At 39.3% G+C, this 24,007-nt stretch overlaps 1 long non-coding RNA gene across 10 annotated transcripts in view; it reads right to left on the minus strand.

Annotated features, from left to right (window-relative positions):
- The window catches only part of LOC110262067 (uncharacterized), a 129,775-nt gene that overhangs the window by 47,440 nt on the left and 58,328 nt on the right, over positions 1-24,007 (minus strand). For 3 of the 10 annotated variants that reach the window (XR_002346588.2, XR_014812248.1, XR_014812247.1), the window contains 3 exons: positions 22,114-22,256; positions 15,532-15,668; positions 2,385-5,972 (listed from right to left, as the gene is read on the minus strand). This is a non-coding gene — a long non-coding RNA (uncharacterized LOC110262067). Of the gene's footprint in view, positions 1-2,384; positions 5,973-6,612; positions 7,041-11,461; positions 11,575-15,531; positions 15,669-17,382; positions 17,448-19,708; positions 22,257-24,007 lie in introns of those variants that run through there. The other 7 variants (XR_014812252.1, XR_014812246.1, XR_014812251.1 and 4 more) reach the window with 7 other exon arrangements.

Below are 24,007 nucleotides of genomic sequence, written 5' to 3' on the forward strand. Positions count from 1 at the left end.
GAGGCCAATGCTAATACTTTAAGCCCAAATAAAGGCTATTTACTTTACCTGAATGAACATATTTCTCCAATGATGGGTTTCATAATTGATCTCAGATGAGACTTAGCAGAGCTCAGTTGAAACGTTAGGGGATTAAGAGTCAAAAGACCTGGATTCATGTCCTGGCTTCCTCAGCTTCAGACCTGTGTCCTTGGGGGAGCCACTTTAACAAAGCCTCAGTTTATTTTTCCATAAACTGTATTTATTCTGCAAAGTAAGTTGAGGTATGCGAACTTACTGTCAAATGCAGAAGTTTTATGTAAACATGGGATGTTATTTGGAGCTGGAGTCACAAGCACAAACATCTTCAAGGGGTAGGTTGCCTTCCAGCTGCATGGGGTAGGTCCACTGGGCTCTCCTATCTTCTAGTTCCAGAGCGTTGCTGCCATTGTGGCCACAAAAGCCCGGCGTTGTATGATGTTTCCTCTTTGTTTACACCAAAAGAAAAACTATAAATCCTGATTTGTGTGTAAAATATCCATCTTTCAGCATCAACAGCTGATTACAGTAGATTTCAAAATAATTTTGTTGGCCAATCAAATCACACTGGCTACTCTTTCTCTAAATTGTTCTTTTGTTGCCAATTTACATGGCTGCTAACACCCTTCAAACCTCCATGTTAGCATCTTTAGTTAAGAGTATTTATTGTACTGAGTGTATCAAATGTAGTCCAATCTTGTAGTAACCAATTATTTGTAATTATTTCCACGATGAGGGTTTTTCTCTTCAGGTGGCCAATTACTTCCTATCAAATTATCACTGAAAACCATTATTTTCATTTCCATTTGTAGACATCTCAAGACTTTATTTTCCATTTGGTACAAGTAAATGAAAAGGAAATAATAACAGCCAATGCAATTATGACTGTGATCTTATCTGTCTGGATTGATTAGAAGTCCTTACTCTAATCATGCAAACTCTTTATTAATGTTAAGTTTATTAAAACCTAGGTTCAGATTTAGGTTTTTTTTCCCTTTAAGGATTTCATTTATTTTATCTTCGTATTTTATAAGATGGCAGGGGATGCAGGATAGAGAAACCAAAGGAAGCCTAGTTACCAAAGGGACCTAGTCTTTCCTGTAATTTGGCTTCACCACACTGATCTCTATTAAAACACTTCCTCCATTTATCAAAACTCTGTCTCTGGTGAATTACAGTGGAGCACTGCTAATTCATACTAATGACTGGGATACCCAGTGCAGATTATTGAATCTGAGAATTAGCAAGTGAGCAAAAAAGGGGGAAAAAATGACAATAAATGGAGGCCATTGCCTCACAAAAGTGTCCATTGTTCATTTGTTTTCTTAATTATAAGCTAGTTTTTAATTAATTAGGTTAATGTATCATTGATACCAGTACAAATTATGTCCTTGGAGTTTGCCAACATTAAATATTAGTTTAAAATTAGGTGTAAGTTTATTTGGCAGTGAGTTGAAATAAAGCATTGGCAGAAGAGCAAGACAAGATTTAAATTGGTACTAAATTCACAAAATTTCCACTTAATGTAATATTCTTTTTTTTTCAGCCTTGGCATCAGTAGTTGGTATTAAATATGCTTTTTGATGGGACCAGTACTCTAGGGAAGGGCTGTCTACTCTTGAACACTTACCTCCTTAAAGGAATGGCAACTGGGTATTCATAAGGAGTTGGTATGGTTGCTGCTTCTCCAGGAAATCCTACAAATGTCTCGGGGTTAAAAAGCACTCCCTTCTTACTCTATTTTTTTTGAGAAAACAAAGAAGAAAGATTGGGTAGAATGTTGTCAAATACTATTAACTTTGTTTTATTTTTTCATTTTTTAAGGTTTTATTGAAGTACAGTTGATTTACAATGTTGTGGTAATTTTTTTGCTATTTAACTTGTTTAATGGTAAGCACTAGAGATCTCTTTGTTTTATAGATGATGAAATTGAAGTTCAGGGAGTTCCCATCGTGGCGCAGTGGTTAACGAATCCGACTAGGAACCAAGAGGTTGCGGGTTCGGTCCCTGCCCTTGCTCAGTGGGTTAATGATCCGGCGTTGCCGTGAGCTGTGGTGTGGGTTGCAGACGCGGCTCGGACCCTGCGTTGCTGTGGCTGTGGTGTAGGCCAGTGACTACAGCTCCGATTCGACCCCTAGCCTGGGAGCCTCCACATGCCGTGGGAGCGGCCCAAAGAAATAGCAAAAAGACAAAAAAAAAAAAAAAAAAGAAAAAGAAAAAGAAAAGAAATTGACGTTCAGAGAGAGACAGAGAATGGGGTCCCACAAAGAAGACCTGGTTTCATGTTCTTTTCTCTTTACCTTCTTGGATGTTGGAAGACCCCTCACACTCCTTCTCACATTTTTTTATTCATCATTCATGTATTCTTTTAATGAGTAGGCTGTAGGACTGTATGGACCTGGGTGTGAATTTGTGTTCTGCTTGTCCTGTGCATGCACTCACTGTCTGGCAAATTTCACTAGAAAATTGTAAGCATTCAGTAAACATGCTTTAAGTGACTGAATGCTTATATGATAACACGTGGAGTCCCAGAATCTACAGATGCTGAGCTGTGGGCCTTTCTTCTGGAGAGCTTACATTCTTGAGAGGGAAAAGCAAAAGCAAATCAATGCAGTCGAATGTTTCTAGGATGGGGGTTAAACAAAGATTGCCATGAAAGCACAGAGTAGGTGAAGCAAAGTTCTCCCAAGATAGTAAGGTTAGAAAAGGCCTCCAGGGGAAAGTGGAATTGAAGAAGGAGGAAGAGTTATATGGAGAAGCCTGGAAAAATGTTTAGGGAGCTTCATCTTGTTCATTGCGGAGAGGAGATAGAAGAGAAACTAGAAGATAGGTGGGAAAAATTCATTGAGAACTCTGTATGCCATGTGAGCTGCTTAAGTTTCCTTTGCTTGTCATCAGGAGCAGAGTCAAAAGTGGACCAAATGTGGCAATCCTAGAGGCAGGGGGCCCAATGAGCAGGCTTGCAACAGCTCAGCTGAGATTTGACAAGGGCCTCCTGGGATCCATCATTGCTACCCTGAACTTGTTTCCTCCCCTAGTGGTTCCCAGGATTTCTGGAAAACTACACTTTCCCCTACTTTTAGCCTGGAGTTTGAGTGAGATGACTTGTCCTCAGCTCCAAGGATGATTCTTAATTAACTTAAGTGAATCAGAAAAACCCTTTCACTTGGCCATAGTCATTGGATTAGGACGAGGCATAGGACTGGGAGTTTGGGATTGGCACATGCACCCTGAATATATGGAATGATTGTCCAGTGGGGACCTGCTGTAGAGCACAGAGAACTCTGCCTGATGTCCTGCAATCATCTATGTGAGAAAAGCGTCTGAAAAAGAATGGATGTGTGTACATGTATAACTGAATCACTTTGTTGTACAGCAGAAATTATCACAACCTTGTGAATCAACTATACTTCAATAAAACTTTATAAAATAAAAAAACATGCAAAAATTAATGACAAAATTTAAAAAAAAAAATAAAGAGAGGACTCAAGTGGAGCAAATGTGGCCAGAAAACTTCTGGGCTGGGCTTCGGGAAGCGCATCTTCTTTGCTCCTTTAGGAGAACTACTGGGAATACAAATTGTTCTGACTTATGATGGTTTGACTTAATTTTTTTACTTTTATGAGAATGTGGAAGTGATCCACATGCAATAGAAAACTAGGAAACTTTGAATTTTGAATTTTATTTTTTTTCCCCTTCCAATACTATGTGGTACAGCCCTCTGTGGTGACACTGGGCAGTGGCAGCTCCCAGTCAACCATGCGATCCTGAGAATAAAGAACCGATCCAGTTATAACAATTGTGTCCCCAGACACCCACTCTGTTTTCACTTTCAGTACAATATTTAACAAATCACATGAGATAGTCCACACTTTATTATAAAATAGGCTTATATTAGATGATTAATCTACATGTTCTGACCACGTTTAAAGCAGAAGGAGCTAAACTATCATGTTTGGTAAGTTAGGTGTATTAAATGTATTTTCAATTTATGATATTTTCAAATTATGATGGGGTTATCAGGACTTAGTCTCACGGTAAGTTAAAGAAGATCAGTGGTGCTCTCTCTTCCGGAACCAAGACATGCAGCCTCAACACTGTTGGCTGCCAAATTGGGAACGGAAGGAAAAATCAGCCTTTAGATTAAGCCAACACTACAGAAAACAAACATGGAGAAGCAAATGTACTAAACCCCATTTTAAATCTTCTCTAACTTGGGGCCAATAAGTCGTGCAGAATTTTGATTTTTTTAAAAAAAATCTTTTGTGCCACTTAAATGGGTTTTTCTATAACTGGGACATTCTTGTTCGTAAAAGTATCTTAACTGCTAAAAGCCTGTCGTCCGTGGCAGTGACCATCAGGACAAAGGTAGAAAATTAGATGACCCTTCCAGTCTTTTCATTTTTAGGATTCCCTCTCACCCTTCGTTTGTTAAGAAAATCTCAAGCCTGCAAACAGCATGCTGATGACTGAATAAAAATGACAAAAACAGCACAAGAGTCAAGTGACTCCCCCAGAGTCCCCTGACAGCTTTTCTCCCTTCCTCTCTGTTGCCTGCCTGTCTCTGGCTGCCAAGAATTTGCTGTTTGCTTCTCACTTCCCTCATCCAATCCACACTGAGAAGTTAACATGCCCAGCAAGCTCCAGAACAGAAAGCAAATGTCGGCACACATTTTCCCATGAATGAAAATAACCTACCCGCTCCGAGTGGCCTCTACTCTCCAGGGCTGAGATCATATTGGGTTGGGTGGGAAATTCTTGAGTCTTTCAGCTAATGGCTTTGGGGTTTTGCACGAGCCACATGCTCCTGGCTTTAATGTTGCCACTGTGGATGAGAACTTGTCATGTTGTATAATATTACACAGTTACTCCAAAGCAGCTTTCCTGACTAAGTGACAGCATTTGACATGTCTCTAATATTGACAGTAGTGGTGACTTTCAAGTGTTCTATTTATTTCAGGTAGAAAGGGAGCAGAGGGTTTTAAATAAAATAAACATGTGCAAAGGAAACTTGTGGTTTAGTGGAGTAAAAATGTCAAGGGAGTCTGAATATTTGCTCTGCTATTTTCTAATCATGGACCATTGGGCAAGTTTAGAGACTCAGTGTCTGTCTATAGAATGGAAACGGTGATAATGTCCACCTCGAAGCATCAAAATCCCATTATCCAATGTTTCTAAGTGTCTTGTGCGATGCCCAGCTCACTGTAGACAATAATGCTGTAGCTATTAATTGGGATTCCTGCCATGTCCATAACCTTTTCTAAGCAAACAGCCATAATCCAGCATTTAACGCCGAGAATCCTTAGGCAACACTGATTCCACCATAAGGCTTGGCTACCTTGGCCACGGAGGATCCTGCCGTTGGTCACCAGGCTCAACACAGGTGACCTATGAGGCAGCCAAGAATTATGACCTGGCAGGTGCCTAAATCTGAACTACTTCGAAGAGTCTGACAGACTCTAGCTGGAAGCCTGAAAAATTCAGGGAGCTAGTGGCAAGAATCGAAACTGACAGGATTTACAGAGAGAAGCCATGATGTTAAGCAAAGGCATGAAGAAGTGCTGAGGTTATGAGAAAGGAGAGTGTAAGCAAATGGGCATAGTTCAGAAATATTCATGGATGGAAGGATCAATGAGTTTTTGGTGAGGGAAGCAGACAGACCTAGAGGGAATCAGAACTATTAAGAGGAGCTAGGTTGCAAGAAGGGCAAAGCAGAAGTAGGAGGCCAGAGACCCTGTCTGCTGAGACCCTGGTGACTTCCAGAAGATCGTCCAGAGGTAGGAACGATGGTCCTGGAAGAGACCGTGTGGTCCAGAGGTAGGATGGTCCTGGTGGCATTGTTAATGATACAGTCTGGAATAAGAATAGGAGGGCTCAAGCCCTGTGTATCTCACTTACCATCGATGAGGATTTAAGCAAGTTACTCAACCTCTTTATTGACTCAATTTCTTCATCTGTAAAATGGGGAAACAACAGGACTCATCACTAAAGCCATTAGGCAAAATAAATAAATTAATACATGGGAAGGCCTGCAATGCCACTGGCACATAGTTTTTTTTCCAATAAGTAAATATTAGCCATTACTAGCTATTATCAACTATGCCTCAGCTGCCATAAAACTGACATATTTAGCAGCCCCTCAGTTCCAATATAACTCCTCTTTCCCTTATGGTCAAATGTTTCTTATAATTAACATCACTGTCAATCAGGAGAGTCCACCTAAATATCTATTATCAGTTTTATTTGAAGAACAAGATAAAAAACAGTAAGAGAGACCAGAAGGAGATAAAACGCTTAGTTCAACAGTCATGGTTACCTTTCTTTGTGTCCCAGCAATTTCTTGTGTGATTCATTCATTCATTGATATTATTTGTTTATTCATCATTTCATTTTTCAAAAATGTATTAAATTGCTACTATGCTGGAAATTCAATAAAACAAAGCAAAACAAAACAAATTCAGCCCCTGTATTTGTGGAGCTTTAAGATCTTGTGGCATTATGCAAATATTGAAGAAGGATCAGTTTTAAGCTGACATCTGAAGATGAAAAATCTGTTTACACCCTCACCTCATTTAGACAGGGACTCAAAGACTCTTTTTTGGTGAGTTCTTGCCTAAGCAACTTTATTATCAGGATAAGATAGGTGACATGGTAGTAAATGAAGAAATTAATACTTATGGTTTAAAACAACAAATATATATATATATTTCTTGCTCATATTATGCCTCCAAAGTGTTGGGGGGGGGGTGGCCAGGCAGCCTGCATCTCATGCAACTACTGAGGTCAATGAAGACACTACCATCTTTGATTGGCAGCATCTAGATCATGCAGGCTACATGGCCTCAGAGGCAGAGGAGGAATGTACAGCTTCTTGGAGTTCCCACTGTTGTGCAACAGGATTGGCGGTGACTTTGCAGCACTAGAACACAGGTTTGATACCCCCCCCACGGTGGGTTAAGGATCCGGTCCTGTGTAGGTCACAACTGCAGCTCGGATCTGATCCCTGGTGGGAACTCTGTATGCTGCAGGGCAGGAAAAAAAAAAAGAAAAAAAGAACAACTTCTCTTTAACTCCTAAATGGAAGTGATAATATCACTTTACTACGAATGCATTGGCCGACACTAGTGGCATGACCTCATCTCACTGCAAAGGGCTGGAAAGTCTTCCCAGATACCCAGGAGCATAGAGAACGAGGAATCTGTAGCAGACACCGTCTCGTCTCAATTGTAGCTCCAACTTTCACCCTCCCTATCTCCTTCGTTTATTTTTCCCTGCCACCTAACATGCTAATTCAAGACTATCTTTTCTAACTAGAGGTGAGCTTTAAGAAGGAAAGCATAATTGTCTGTCTTGAACACTGATACCTCCCTAGCACCTAGAACAATCTTTGGCACAGAGAAAGCACTCAATAAATATCTTTTACGTAAATGAACACAGGAATGTTATCCATGAGACGAGATAGCAAGTAGAAAGGGTGAAAGTGTTAAAGACCCTGAAACGGGAAGGAACTTGTCTTGGTCAAATAAGTAATAGAAACCAACCTGGCTACAGCAGAATGGATAAGAAAACTGGCCCAATGTTTATAAGCATTTCATTAATGCTTAAAAAAGCCCCTTCCAGAGTAAGAACTGATCTATTCCTGGGAAACAAACACTGAAGCTCAGGAAAGTAAGCTGACTTCCCTAAGGTCTCACCATTACCAAATTAAAGAACTAAGATTCAATCTGAGTTTACACATTTTCCACTCTCCCAGAGAAGCGTAACTGTCTGGCTGATTCAAACCAACCTATAGCTGCAGGAAAACTAGACCCATAAAATCACTGTTACGTGGCCAACTAAGAATAATGTGGACAATGGCAGTTAGATATCTGTCAATTTATGCACCTCCTATGATAATACCTGATAGGTTCCACATGGTAAAAATGCTCTGTTACTGAGTCTTACTACCTTATATGTGCGTAACTCGATACACACCAAGTAGAGCTAAAAGCTTAAAATTGAAACTCAGATGCCTGATACCAAATTAGTTGTTTGAACTCAATAAGATAAATTGCTTTACACAATTGGGAAAAACTAAAATCCCCCACAATTAGCATGAGTATTAAGAGGAGAAGCACAAAGTTACAAAATAAATGGGAGGGAATTTCACATTGGGACCATCACAAGGAAACCCAGCAGGAAACACTGATTCCTTTAGTAAACTTTCCAGAAGTCATAATGCAGAGGCAAAACCCACAACTGGGAACTGGAGACCACAGTTGGAATAGTCTCCAGTTTGATATTTTGATCTCCCTCATATCTGATACCCTTTTCAATGTTTGAAGAATTCCCTCTGAAACAAATCTTGAAAGGAGACAACATAACTCCACTAGAATTTTCAAAGACAAAAGTCAAGAATCACTTTTCCAAACCATGTTTGTGGGCCTGGGACCCGTACTCAGCCAATAGCATGTATCTGATAAGAACTTTTACGAAGAAGAAGTAAAAATAAAACCTGTGACATAGTGGAGTCCATTTTCAGGTAGAGACTCTATGAGGATGGGAACATTCAGTTTCCATGTGCTCCGGGTCAGAGTTGGCAATTGGAATTCAATGGCACTGACACCTATATCCTTGTAAGAGATGGGTTTCAAAGTGGACATTTTCTGCTGCCATCCTAACTGCTTTCTGAGTTTGATTCTGCAATATTTCTTTTATTAAATGCCTTTTCTAATTTAGTTTGACACATTCATTTCTGTTGTTTACAATTTTAAAAACTGAGTATTCTAACACTCACATATTAACTACCAAGTAGGTCTAGCAAAGAAGTGATGCAGTAAAATCCATGAAAGATAATGGTGAGAGACAGATGATAAATTGATAGAGAAAATATAGATAGATAGATAGATGATAGGTAGATGGATAGATAAATGATAGATAGATAGATAATAGCTAATATTTTGATGATTGCTATGGGCTGGGAAATTTCCTAAACACTTAAAATATCATGCAATTTCTCACATCCATTTATGATAAGCTCTTTTATTACTCCCTCAGATAAGTAGAGTAAGAAATGTTAAGCAAAATGCTCAAGGTCACAGAGGGAGTATGGTAGAATATATTCCTGTTTTTCAGAAATTTACTATGTTCCCCCCACCCCCCCGCAACATACCTACCCATTGAAGGATTGTACCTTCTTGCCCCACTGATACTGAACCTGGTCATGACACTTGATTTTGTCTCATAGAGGGCTGAATATATTGCCATTGACTTAGGACCTGGTCTTATGATTTGTTTCAGTCAATGGGGAGTAATGGACTATGACACAAGCAAAGTGTAAAATATGATTGCATGTGATTGGACTTTCAGCTTGCACCTCTGTCTTTACTGTTGTAAGAATATGGCCCAAGTAGTCTATTAGTCTCAGACAAATTAAAGATAAATTGACTATGCCTGAACTAAACCAGTGTTCCAATGCCAATACTAGATCAGCTAAGCCCTAGCTGTTTCACAAACACTTGAGTCACTGAAATGTTGAGATTTTTGCATTCTTCTGAATTTGGGAGTGACTTGTTACTCAGCATTATTGTGGCAACAGCTGACTGATAAAGCTAGTAATAAACACAACCAGGAAAAACGTGGACAATTTGACTTATAAACCTCTCCCTTAAATACTTTACTATATCACCTTCCCTGCAAGGTCTGGAAGCTTGCACTGAATTAAGACAAAATTAGGACCAAGTATTTAAAGTGTTGATGCACCTCAATTGCTGCTCCTTCCATAGACATAAGAGAGTTCTTTACAAAATCTATGGTAGTGCCTCTGCCTTTTTTTGACCTCAGCCTCATTTTAGCCCATTAGCCATGGTTTACATGTCTTATCTCTGTATTACTTTGTACCATGCTGGTCTCAACAAAGCAAATCACTTCCTGGTTTCAGTGCTAATGTGTATAGTACAAAGATTTTCACTCTCGTTTAAGTTCTGTCCTTAACTCATGAAACTGAGCAACAAAATCTGTGTTTCTTTCCCTGCTGCTACTTTTGTTTCTGCCATGGATTCTTAGTTCACAAAGCTAGCTAAAACAAGTACATGAGGTGAGTGTATCTTGTGAATAACTTGTAGAGCTTCCTAAATATCTTGGATGGATCCTTGTTCCAATAATTGATAGTTTTGTCCTCTTTGGTTTCAAAAGCAGATTTGTGCCAAATAATTCATAAAAAAGTTTTCCCCCTTCTTGTGCACATTTTGCATCATAGCTGTTTCCTACCTGCTCCTTAGAGATTATTGCATGGTCATAATGTTGTGTTTTCCTACCTGGTTTTGAGTCTAACTCTTTGATGCTACTCAGCTACTCTCTAAAGATTTATACCAGCACATTTACTTCATGTCTCCTTACATTCTATTGACTTTGTGTAACCAAGGATTGGATGATTAGCTGAAGGCACCCGACCTTGCCTGATTGCCACCTGGAGTGGGAGAAGCAAGGCAGCGTTGATGGTGTTTGAGCATCAGTGCTGATAACCACCATCCACTTAATACCTTGTCTTGGCTGAATTTGTAGAAAAAGGAAATAAGAGATCTATAACTGATATATCTGATATAAGGTCTTAAAAGCACAATATCAGCTATCCCTAAAGAAGAGAAGAGACTTCTCGTTCCTGAGAATAGCACTTGAACATGGTATGAACTGGACCCTTTCTGTTCCTACCTTTCAGGTAATGCACATGATTTATGGCCCACATGAATACGATTTGCTGAGCCAGAAGAGACACAAGCTGATCTTGAGCTTTTTAACTAGAGAGAAACAGAACTGAGTCTTTCCTGATCTTGTCACTCACAGAAAGTCCTTCCTCAGAGAGCTTCCTGCTTTGTCTCTTACCCTGTAGATGCTAAGGGTTGTAAGAACTAAAGGAGAAAAAAAAAAAAAAAAACAGAACCATCCATACTGATCACCAATATCAGGTCCAGGCTGGTCCAAGGCAGAAGAGAAAAGGGGTCAACCAAAGCCTGATCTGAGTAGTTACAAAGTGCAGAGAATAGAAGCCTTGGGACCATGAAAGGAAAATAAAAATCATTCAGTGACAGGACCTCCACCTCCTGCTATGGGTTCAATCTCTTTCAGAGAGTTATTTGTATAAGCAAATGCCCTTTGTAGAGCACACCTAAGGCTCTAAGTTACTACATGTACTACCTGCAACTATTTTAGAGACTAGACAGGGTCTCTAGAAACATAAGAAGGAAAGTGGTATTAATACAAAAAAAAAAAAATCTGAGGCTCAGATGTGTATAAAACATTTATAAACAGTATGCTACTCCTCATACAGTAGAAAAGGATTGAAAGAATCCCTGATTCTTTCTACCCAAAAATTCCTAGGGACATCAGATACACAATTCTATTAATTTCAGATATCCACAAAAATCAAACGACTGGGTAAGGACTCTTGCATTTGTCTGGTTACTACCTGCAGTGGGAGAAGTGACCAGTTGATGAGTAATTCTCAGAACTTCAGGATCTCAGTAATTCCAGGTTGTGTTTTTCCCTCTGATCATGAGTCATACCACACCTTCAGTCTCACTGAGCAAAAAGCATAGGAAGTATATTGAGCAAGGAATTGAAACAAGGTGAAAATTCTGGGTTAGGCCAAGGCCAGGACGTGGCTGTGCATACATTATGGGTCTGCCCTCCAGGGAAAAGGACATGGCCCACCTCTCACTCCCCATTTTAACAGGCAAGTGTGAGAAAGTGGTTCTATCTGTGGAGAATGCGCAGGCGTCTTGACACTGGAAGGTCTAGAAGTGGGTTCCAACTCTTCATAAGCGTTTTCTGCCCTTGGAGGCTCTGTCACCATGAGAACTAGCAGTTCCCGTACTGGAAGGAATCAGGCCCTGACTCATGAACAGTGAAAGTGTGGACAGCCATTCTCCCCACAGAAAATCTTGGGGGATGGGGGAAGCAGCACCACCAGCTCTGTATCCAAGCATCCCAGACTGAGCACTTGGGGTCCCTTTCCAACAGTGCCACTCCTTCTGCCACACCAGGTCACTGCCCTGATGTCCCCCCAGCATGTTGAAGAACAAAGTTACTAAGCAGAGAGGACCCTGCACGGCTGAGGCAACCTCATCAACACAGATCATTAATTAAAATAAAACCTGACTCTGAGTTGTCTTTTTAAAAATAAATAAATAAATTGAACGAGACGTAATTTATACTGATTTTGTTTTATTTTGTTTTGTGGCTGCTTTTAAAAAATTATTCTGGGGCTGCACTCCATAAGGGCATTTCATTAACCGGTGGAATTTAAGTGACTTAATTGATGTAGTTAAAGCATTAACATCGCTGATAAGAAAGAAAATGACTCAGGGCAAACACGCTGTCATATTGTTGTTATTGAACGCGGACTGCAAAGCGCTGGCACAGGAGATGCTGCAGAGCACACAGTTAGACACGGTCCGTGTCCCAGGGGCGTGCAGTCCCAGCAAGGTTGTTCTATGGTATTCATTGCAATTTGATGAACTTCATTTATCTAGACAGCCACTTATTTAGGATGAATTGGAACCTACTGAATCATCTTAATTCAGAGCCTTCTCCTGCACCATGGGTCTGCAGCAGCTATTAAACTAGGGAAGATGCTGCAGCCATGACACAATGAATGTATTAGTCCCCCAAAATTGTCTCGGGGTGATGAATCATCAGCTTTAGGGACAGGTGTTGGGTGATACCCACTACGGCCTTTCTTCCCCCTTAGGTTTCTAAGTATGATATCAATGCGACAGTCGGTGTTACTCATCTTCCCCAATAAAGAAGTGATCTGTCACAGATGATGCTATCTCCCCAATAGCACAATCATTCAATTCTTGGGGAAAAAAAATCACACAGTCAGAAACCCTGATACAGGACGAGGGTTCCCCTAGGCACTGAGTTCTCTGAAGCGATGAGTTAATGAGGAGAGCAGTCCTCTCTGTAGCAGATGCAGCCACTTTATGGCATCCTATTACTAACTGAGAGTAGGAACTCCCATAAACTCTACTTAGAGGATTTATTTGGGTTATTTACAAGGCCAAGGGAGGAAAGATGCAAATGGAGACTTGCATACAGAGTGAATCCAATTGCTGAACAATTGCACTTTCTATTTCTAGACTAGAAGGCTTTTTCGAAGACTGGTGCTATGTAAAATTTGAAGGAAAAAAAAAAAATCTCAGGGTTGTCACTCTCCAACTTCTCGGCTGCTTTCTATATTCTGTACCAGAGACTTTTACAACTTATAGACTTAGTCTATGTTGTCTTTGATGATAAAGCTTAAAATCTTGGAAACTAAAAGCTCAATGGTAGAATCTTACTTCAAAAAATTACAGCAACATTTAATCCTTCTATGCTCAAAAACATACCAAGGGCATTGCATCAGCCAGGGTTCTCCAGAGAAGCAAATAGAACAAACTTATACATCATATATAATTATAAAATATATATGACTTATTATACATAATAAATATATAGCTTCTTCATATATTATTTATTTTAAGGAATTGGATCACACAAGTGAGAGGATGGCAAATCTGAAATCTGAATCTCCACCCACATTATTGTTGCTCCCTCTGATTATAGATGTTAATCACATCTGTAAAATATTCTACAGCAAATCTATGTGAATGTTTGACCAAATAACTAGACACATAACGTAGCCAAGGTGATACACAAAACTTAACTATCACACATCAGTTCTGTTTGTCAATATCTATGCTATGAATTTCATTAAACAATATTTCTTGAATTGGCACATACAGAACCAATAAGAGCTGTGTTTAATAAAAAAATGATTGTCTAACATTTTTCCATATTATAGCTTCAGTCAAAAGTTATTTGGATTCAGAATGCATAATACTATTTTGTGCTGATGTCAATTATTCTGCTGAAAAGAGTATTTCTTTTGTTTTTGCAAACCCAGCATTGGTAAAGGATGACCCACAGCTAACTCTGATCCACTGCTTATTTTTGATTTTACATTTAAAACAATTATATTATTAGTAGTTATGTAAGGAACCATATACTCAAAAATGGTTAAGATAGTAACTTCATGTTATCTGTAATTATAACATGTGTGCACGCACAGCACACATACCCTCTCTCTCTCTCTCTCTCGCTCTCTCTCTCTCTCTCACACACACACACACACACACAAGTTATGTAGGAACTTCTTATATTGGGAGCTTGGGATTGGCATATGCACACTATTATATCTGGAATGGATGGATGGTCAGTAGAGCACAGGGAAATCTATTCAATATTCTGTGATAACCTAGATGGGAATGGATGTCCCTATAGGTATAACAGAGTCACGTGGTTGAACAGCAGAAATTAACACGACTATAAATCAAATATACTTCAATAAAATTAAAAAAAAACACATAAATAGATACTTGGCTCTCAAACTCTAAATATGTACCACATGACCCTTCAAAAAGAAAGCTTGCCAGCCCCTGTTATAAACCAAATGCTTTCTCAGGGAGGGAGGTCCTAAGTTATCCCACCTTGTTATTTATACACAGCATTATTGTAACAAATTCCTTTAATCCTTCTCATGATATCATAATTCCTCAGGAAGCATTACAAACAATATCTTAGTGTTTTGTTTTGTTTTTTGCTTAAAATCCTATCTTTATGAAGTAGACTTTAAAAAATTAGGGGAGTTCTGATAATTAATGAAAGAAACTTTCATTTAAAGCAACCGAAAGCAATCAGGCAGCAGACACCCAAAGGATGCCATGGCCTGTCCTCTGACCCCTCTCTCCAGCCTCACCTCCTATGGCCTCCCATCCCTCATTCTGCTCCAGCTACATGGACTTCTTCTCTGTTCCTTGAATACTTCCACGCTGTTCCTATCTCAAGCCTTTGCACTTACCATCCCCTCAGCTGGGGATACAATCCCCCCCAGGGCTCCACATGGCTGTCCTCTCCTCATCGGGCGGATGTCAACTCAACTGTGACCTACCAAGGTAGCTGTCTCTGACCACCCTCCTACCAACACTCTCCATCCACCTCTCCATCTCACTATCTAATTTAATTTTATAAAATGCTGTCTGGCATTATCTGTAAATGTGTTTCTTCCCTTTCATCAGTACAATGTCAGCTCTAAGACAGCAGACATCTCATCCATCTTGTTCATGGCTGTACCTCAGTTTCTAGAACATTCCATGGCCATAGAACATATCCAATTGATGTTTTGTAGGCAAGGGGGAAAAGAGAACACTGGTCAGACTGAGTTAATGTGTCCTTCTCCCTAGTCATTAGTCTTCCAGTTAAGTTACCATTGGTTTAAGAGTGGTATTTAATCTATTAGTTCATTTAACTAAAGGCACTAAGGACCCAAATCAGGCAAGGTGCTAGGAGCAGCAGCTCCAACAGTTAAGAAGGACAAAGTCCCTGCATTCAGGGAAGTCACTGAATGATGCAGCAGAAACAGAGAAGTTTGAGATAATGTCATACTCCAGCGGTATTATAAAACATTTTGTAGATGTCACTGCATATGTTTCTTACCTCAAATAATTTCCAAACTGCTTTGAATCATCATTTTCTGGCTTTAATAGCATTCACAGTGTTTCTTGAATATGTAAGGTTTTGACACCAAATCAATGTTAGCTGTAAAGAATTATTTAAAAGATTTAAGCCAAAACCTAAAGGAAAGACAGAAAAATTATTTTGGGTGCTACAAAACACAATATAGAAAGGAATTACTTTCCAACATTCAAAAATATTGATTCCCTGAGTTCACAACTACTGATTTGATGGCAGAGATGGAACTTTTCCACAGAAAGATGTATACGATGCTTTTTCAGTCGTGTGGATTTCTGACATTCAGACATAACAGCTCATTTTCAGCCAGAAAGGAGGTATGGAACATGTCTATCTTTACCTCCCCCTTTTTATGCTTTTTAATAAGAGCTTAAACATGGCCAAGCCCAGGTTTGAGTTTTAAAACTCCAGGTGACCTCCAAGCCCAGGGTCCCTATTGTAAGAGGGGAGATCAACAGTAGAACCTGGCAAACAATCCAACAGCATCTCAGACCAAGAATAAAAAGGAGAAGTAGCAACACTGTGTCCACAGGTTGTGTTTCATGTGCTGCTTTGCTTCCTGGAGAATTTCGTATTTTTAACTCGGTCAGTACAAGTTTATTAAATAGCCAAAAAAAAAAAAAAAATCAAGTCCCCCCTGATAAATCTTTCTTTATGCACCTGTCAATATCTGCGTGGGTATCTCATGACCTTGTTTCTTGAAATGTGCCCTTCTAAACACATAGCTATGTGCGTGCACACACACCACACACACACACACACATACACACACACACTGAAAGAAGATTTGAGGGTTTCTGTCTTATTTACTTCTTAGTAACTCAGTAAGAAATTTTTCATTCTAATCAGCTTTCAACCTAAATTTGAGAAAAGTTTTTACATAAACAAATATTCTATATATGTATGTATATAGGGAAAATAGTTCATATTCATATATAGACATTATCATATAAATATAAAATAGAAATATATATGTGTGTATGTGTATATTTTTCCCCTGCCCTCAAGAGTGAAAGTGATAGGTTATACGTCACTGCCACAGAGCTAAAAACCAGAAGCCATGCCTGGGCTGTATCACAAATAATCTTTGACCTTGAATAAGAGACATAACTTCTTTGACTGTCAGTTTCCTCATCTGTAAAGTAAAAGCGTCTTATTCTATCACCTCTATCTGTTCGTTTCCAATTTTAAGTTCTACCATAAAATTTAGTTTATATAAATAAATAGAGCCCTGTGTCATGATACTAAGCATGGCCAGTTTAAAGCAAGGATAGACAAGAAATTTTTGGACTATCAGGACTGACACTGGATACGTATGTCAAAACATAGAAAACAACACACTTGAAATGTATGCAGCTTAATATATGTTAACTATACCGTAATAAAGTTTTGATTTGTAAAAATTTGAATGACACTGTATCTCATTATCTAAAAAGAATTTCTATTAGCATTTTGGAGGGAAAAACAAAAAATGATGTATTTTTATATGGATATTATTTTAAACTAATGCTCAGACAAGTTAAAAAAAAAAAAAAGCAGGTCCTTTACTAGCCATGCTTGTTGCACAGCACAGGACTCATTAGCCTTGTCTCCACAGATAGATAAGCTACTTTAAGACAAAGGCTCTAAATTTGAATTTTGTTGACCTGTTTGATTTTTTTTAACAACCTCTTGAATTGAGTGGGTAAATAGTTACGCATCATTTTCAAAATAACCAGTTCTTTGTTTCCCCCTTCCCACTGCCCCCAGCCTGGGCATGAACTGGGGTGCAGAGACTGCTCCCAGCTGGTGAGTGGAAGAAGTCTAGTCTGTTACCTGCCAAGGAAGGTCTGGAATGCCCACTGGCTACTCAGCTGTATTGCCGCAAAGCAAAACAGCTCCTTGAAGAGAAAACAATTCCGTCAATCTGAAACAACACATCCTTTCCTCTGAATTCAACTCTATTTTGATAGAGTAAATTCAATGAAACCAATTAACAGAGGGTCAGGCAGCTTTAGGAATAATGAGGAGAAAAGGAAAGTCTGGGATGGAGAGAAAACACAAGGAGAAGAAAAAATGAAAGCAAAAGAGAGACGGAACTGTAGTTGACAGTTTCGGGATCAAAACTCCTGTTTTCTTACACTTCATTTAAAAAAAAAAAAAACAAAAAAAAAAACACCCTTTCTAGAATTCCCAGGCAAAAATCTATGCCAACCTGCCGACTCCGTGAATACAGAAAAGAAAATGGAGAAATGAGGAAACTACACAGACACTGCAGAACAGTCTCTCCTAAACATCAAGGAGATGAAAGCACATTCTTTTTCTTTACCTTGCATTATTCAGAGAATTATCTCAGTGCTTCGCTTCTCATTGTGTTGTAAACAGAGCTAAAGCCAAGTGAAAAGTTGGTCTAGTTGTTTTCATAACTCAGGCAGAAAAATCTGAATTACACGCGTATTTGCAAATGTATAGATTTGCATCAGAGAACTTCATGAAAGAGAAGATAAAATAATAGGGTAGGTGTCTACGAACAGCACAAAAATATTTTGTAGCATTTTCCTATACCTTCCCTGAACAACCAGGGATGTTTTAAATAAGCTTTTACTTTCATTATCACTGAGGCACCGCTCTCTTCTCAACACTGAAATGACATTGTAAATGGCATGTCTGTGTGTTGTCACCAAGTCCCAGTTTCTCTTTGTTTTTACCTTCCACATTAACAGCAGGAAAGGCAAAAATTGGCCTGGACATTGCCAAAGCAATGGAGAAATGCCTTTAGTTATTATGACCAAAGTAAATGAAGAAACGGCAGGCCAGATGGGTGTATATTATCTATCCAACTAAAAAAGTGTCTTGTTAACAGAGATAAATGGTCTGAAATGGCAGAACATTTTCTTGCAATTTTAAAAAATAATAGCTGCAATATTTCAGAGGATAATTCTGCAATTTTTTCAAGGTTTCTGCTAAAAACCACATTTGATATTGATAGATACATTCTTAAACTGCTCATTGACACACGCATAAATATGTGAAATTGAAAGGGATTTTTTTTTTTTTTAATCCCCACTATAGCAATCTGTCTTGGAAGCCTGGAGACGGGTTGGCACCCAGTAGGGCTGAAGATGTTTCTTTCACCCCTGAATCAGTATGACCAACTCAAGACAGACGCGGAGCACTGGAGAGGGAAAGGTATAGTTTAGAAGAATCAGACAGATCTGGGCCGTGCCCATTACTAGCCCCATGACCTTGAAGGTGTCAAAGGATGCTGTACAATCTCAGTTCTCCTATTCCTAACACACAGATAAAATCTAGGATTTGAGGGTTGCCAGGAATATTGTCAAAAGACCTTATAAATGTCCCGTTTGGTACATGCAAGTGGCCATCTAAATGTTAAATCCTCAAAGAGCAGTATCTGCACAGTATGTTGGTTCTTCCCATTTCCTACAAAAGAGCTTCTAGCTTCTAGTTTTATACAACTGCAACATTTTATTTTCATTCAATATTATGGGTACATAGCTGCACTTGGAATGAAGAACAAAACAAGATCTTTGGCCAAAATTGAGAGTAAATATTGTCCCTGTTATAGACCTTGGCCTGGTTGTATATGAGGTACAGTCAAACCTAAAATCCACTGTGAATATGAAAACATCACTTTAATTTGCATTCAGCCATATCTTTAGGCAAAAAAAATATATATATATATTTAAAAATATATATATAAAATAAATATATATAAATATATATATAATATATATATAATAAATATATATATAAATTATATATATTTATATTATATATTATATAAATAAAATATATATATATAAATAAATATATAAATATATATATTTATTTAAATATATATATTTATTTATTTAAATATATTATATATATATTTATATATATTATATATATTTATTTATATATATTATATATATATTTATTTATATATTATATATATTTATTTATATATATTATATATATTATATATATATTTATTTAAATATATATATATATATTTACTAGGAGAAAAATACAATTAAGTTCTGAGATGTGTTATTTCTTTGGAAAGCCTCCTTTCTTTAGGAGTGTCACAATGACTTACTGATTTAGAAAGTGCTATACTTTAGAGGCAGTCAAAATACTTTCCTTATAATTAGGATACCTTGTTTTTCTTTTCTTTTTTTTTTGTCTTTTGTTGTTGTTGCTATCTCGGGCCGCTTCCACGGCATATGGAGGTTCCCAGGCTAGGGGTTGAATCGGAGCTATAGCCACCGGCCTACGCCAGAGCCACAGCAACGCGGGATCCGAGCCGCGTCTGCAACCTACACCACAGCTCACGGCAACGCCGGATCGTTAACCCACTGAGCAAGGGCAGGGACCCAACCCGCGACCTCATGGTTCCTAGTCGGATTCGTTAACCACTGCACCACGACGGGAACTCCTACCTTGTTTTTCTAATCTTGGTCATACCTAGCTAGAACATCAAAAACTTCCTTTAAAGAGGCATTGGGTCTTTTTGTGTGTGTCACCTCAGCTGCCTTTGTAGCCACCCAGGAGCCTTGAGTACGTTTTAATATTTTCATTTTTAGCCTTTGGTCAGTTGGTTTGTGTCATTACCAGAAGTACTGAATAATACAGGTGACTTACTAGTTCGTCAAGCCCAGGAGAAACTACAACACTGCATGTGACAACCCAGGAGTCATAAAGAAATTGAAGACGTCTTTTCTGGAACTTGCAGCCCAGCTGTGTTAAAATTGGCTGTGGTGGGCATAATAACCAGAGGAGACCCATCTTACTTGGAGATTCAAGTTGGAGCAGTAAAGGATGACTGTGTTAAGTCAAAGGACTCTTAGGAAGAAAAGAAGGCAGCAAGGGTGAGCCTCACACACTCTCTTCATTATGATAGGTCCAAAGCAAGCCATTCTTGCTTTAGCATCCCCCTGCTCTTCAGTTGAGCACCAGGGAGGTATTTTGCTTAGATCGAGAAGTATCATATGAGAAACATATATCTCAGCACAGTGGGGAAGGTGAGATGGATGATGGCAACTCCAGTTTCATCCCTCTTAATTCACGATAGAAGAGAGAACTCTGTTTCATCAAGTGGACCTGAGGTTGTATGCTTATGATTAGATATGTCTTTTAAGTGACTCCATCACATTACTTTTCTCAGGAAAATGCAGGGTGTGGGACCAGATCCTTCTCTACCCCATCCATGCATTCCCGACTGGAGCTGCCATGTTTTTATTAGCCTCACCCTCTTTCCCAATCTGGACCAATCCCTACACTTTCCTGGGATATTTTAAAATTCAGAACACACAGAGGGGGATACTGTCTCCCTCTTGTGGCCAAAGCAAAAAATGTGAATCTTGCTTTTTCCAAATGCCTCTTCAGAAGCATGACATGCTATGAAAATAACAATAATAAAGTTGAAATGCAGGCAGACCATGCTGTGGGACTTGGAAGGAGAGTCTAATGTATCCACACCCCTGGTCCCGTTTGTTCCTGAGGCTCAGTGGATCCCTCCCCTTGCCCTTCTTGGGTTGTTGAACTCCGCCATGATGGCGTAAGTTGATAAATGACCTTTTTGTCTACAGCTCCTTAGGGTTAAGGTTCTGACACTTGCAACAAACTAACACACTGAACAAAGTATTATTTACTCAGCTTAATTGTCTCCTAAGCAGAGGCAGAACTAGCACTCTAATAAAACCTTCATTACTTGTATACAGTACAGTGGTCTTTGCAGAACCCTTCATTCCGACAGTCTAGTTTAACAAGCTGCTTCAACACTCTGTGTCTTAATGTCCCCATCCATGAAATGACAGTGGTCACTAGATTGGAGGAATTCAAAGAAGCACACAGGCCACCTCACCCCCATGGCAGTTATTAAGCACCGATCCTGGCATTCTTCCCAAGGACCTTCCCTTCTGTTTCAGAAGCTTTCTCAATGCAGTGGACAAGAGGAACTTTATTTTTCTTTATTGGATCTTAAGTAATCTCAAAATATCATTACACCCCTTCTGCCTGTCCAGTGTATTAGACCAGGCAAGTATTCGAGTCCCATTTCACAGGTAAGGAAATTGGAGCACAGAGAAATCTATGGTTTACATAAAGCTATTCAACTTGCCTTTAATCTCTCCTTCCCATTTGAGACTGGGAGGAGGAAGGAGGATTAAAACTGTGCAGGCTCAAGTATAGACAGCTGAACTCCACTGGAAAGGGAGTGAGTGAGGCAAGTCACTCCAGAACTTTTGCACGTTGCCTGGGAGATTACCTCCTGCTCCTTCCAGCTCTCTCTCTCTCTCCGCTACCTTATCCCATCACATCAGTACCAGCTGGCTGTACCCCACATTAGAGCAAGAACGGGGCTCAGCCTTTATTGCTTCTCTGCACTTCTCTATACCCTGGTGAGCAGCGCTCCCAAAGGGGTTTGACTTAGCGAATGGGAAATAACAGAGGAGCCAAGGGAAACTGGCTCCAGGACCCACTTTTGAACCCAAGCAGAGATGCAAATTTGGGGTCTAAGCATGCCATTTAGTCAACCATGCAAATTAGCACATGCTCACTTGCCTGGGGCCTCAAAGAAACCAGGAGGGGGGCCACAAGGAATTCCAATCTGTTCTGTTTCTCCTTCAATTGACTTTTGGTCATGTTTTAGTTGGTATTTGCTTCCGTAGATTCCAACACTGAAGGTGAATGTTTGTTTCCTTAACCTGGGCATCAGAAAGCAGATGTGAAGGAAAAGAAATGAGTTACGACTGAAGGTTAGTAATGGTAAATTTTAGGAGTAAACTGGGAAGAAAAGGTTAAAAGAATGACATATAAAAGTTTTGTCTAGAGCTATATAAAATTTTACACACACACACATACACATCTGAAAAACTGGTACAAAAATGCAATTCAACCTAGTCAACCCCACATCTGAGAATCTTTCTTTTTTTTTTTTCTTTTAAAGGTTACTATTTACAATCATTGCTTATGGGTGCAGGGGTTAGGACGACTGTATTTAGTTGCAATTGTTCAAATATATGCTCTTCATAAAAGCAAGTGTCTCACTCTGACAAGGGTTGTAACCCTCATGCATTTCCCATAGCTCTAGCTGAATTGCAACTATTAGGTCCTATTCACTTACACCTTCTCGGCAAAGATTCCATTTCCCAATTATTGGAACAGTGAGTCAAATAAAAGCAAATGTTGTTAAAGAAAACAACATAAAAAGAGTCTTTCAATATCCAAAGAAAGCTGGGGATTGATTGAAACTAAGTAGTTGGAAATGCATCTCCATCCATGTCTTCAACTACAAAGGTGGAAACGGGAGGGGGTGGAGGTGAGGGCAAGAGGGGTAGAAGCTTAGAGTGGGGGCAAGGAGGAGAGAAAATTCATTGAAGTAAAGAGAGGGAATTGGTATCTGGCATTTCTTCTGCAATTTAATGCTGTCAGGCCGGCATCGTGCACAGCTACCCAGATTGAACACATTGCTATTACGGAAGCAGAGTTCTCTTCTAGGATAGATTAAAGAGCTAATAGGTGAAACCAGCTGCAAGGAGCATCTGTTTTGTTCATTGCAGAGCAAGAGTCCTTGCGGAACTGGAAAAATACAGGTTCCGGAGTTCTCTGGAGGTGGTAGCCTAGGAGAGAGTTGTTAGAATTTTCCAATCCTTAAAGAGCCCTGAGCTCATTGAATCTCCATGAATCCTTCCAACATGTGACCAGTCTTAGCAGCTTCACTTTCTATAACATTACTGGTGTGAAGAGACCTGGAGAGGAGTTCCTGTTGTGGCTCAGCAATAATGAGCAAGGCTAGGAGCCATGAGACTCTGGTTCAATCCCTTGCCCTGCTCAGTGGGTTAAGGATTCAGCATTGCCTTGAGCTGTGGTGTAGGTTGCAGACATGGCACAGATCTGGCACTGCTGTGGCTGTGGCTGTGGCTCAGGTTGGCAGCTTAGCTCCTATTTGACCACTAGCCTAGAAACCTCCACATGCCACGAGTGTGGCCCTAAAAAAGCAAAAAAAAAAAAAAAAAAAAAAAAAAAAGAGAGAGAGAGAGAGGAGAAACCTGGAGAAGAACAGCTCCACTTTACCCATTATTTCCTTTCAATTGTCTTATTCTTTCAGTAAGACCTGGGTACCTATATTTTCACACCTTGGCTCCTGGGTACCTTGAGTAGTTGCCCCATCAATAATGCTCTAAAAGAATAGATGACCTGCTTCTTCTCTGTCTCTGCAAACTAAACAAATGATTGGAAATTGTAAGTCTCCCAAACATCTGGAAGGGGGTAATACTGTCAACTCACAGAATTTTTAGGGATTTCTTGGGCCAGGGATCAAGATCTATAAAGCATGAATTGTAGGGGTGTCAGAGAAAGAAAAGACACCCAGGATGTTTGTTAAGCATCATTCGTATGTCAATCTATTTATATTTGTTATCTCATGCAATCTTCACAATAACCCTACAAATGAAAT

The sequence above is a fragment of the Sus scrofa genome, chromosome 8, assembly GCF_054392235.1.
Source record: "Sus scrofa isolate SSC_HxYL_T2T_F1_AM1 chromosome 8, Sscrofa_HxYL_maternal_Yorkshire_Landrace_v2.0, whole genome shotgun sequence".
Classification (NCBI taxonomy): domain Eukaryota; kingdom Metazoa; phylum Chordata; class Mammalia; order Artiodactyla; family Suidae; genus Sus; species Sus scrofa.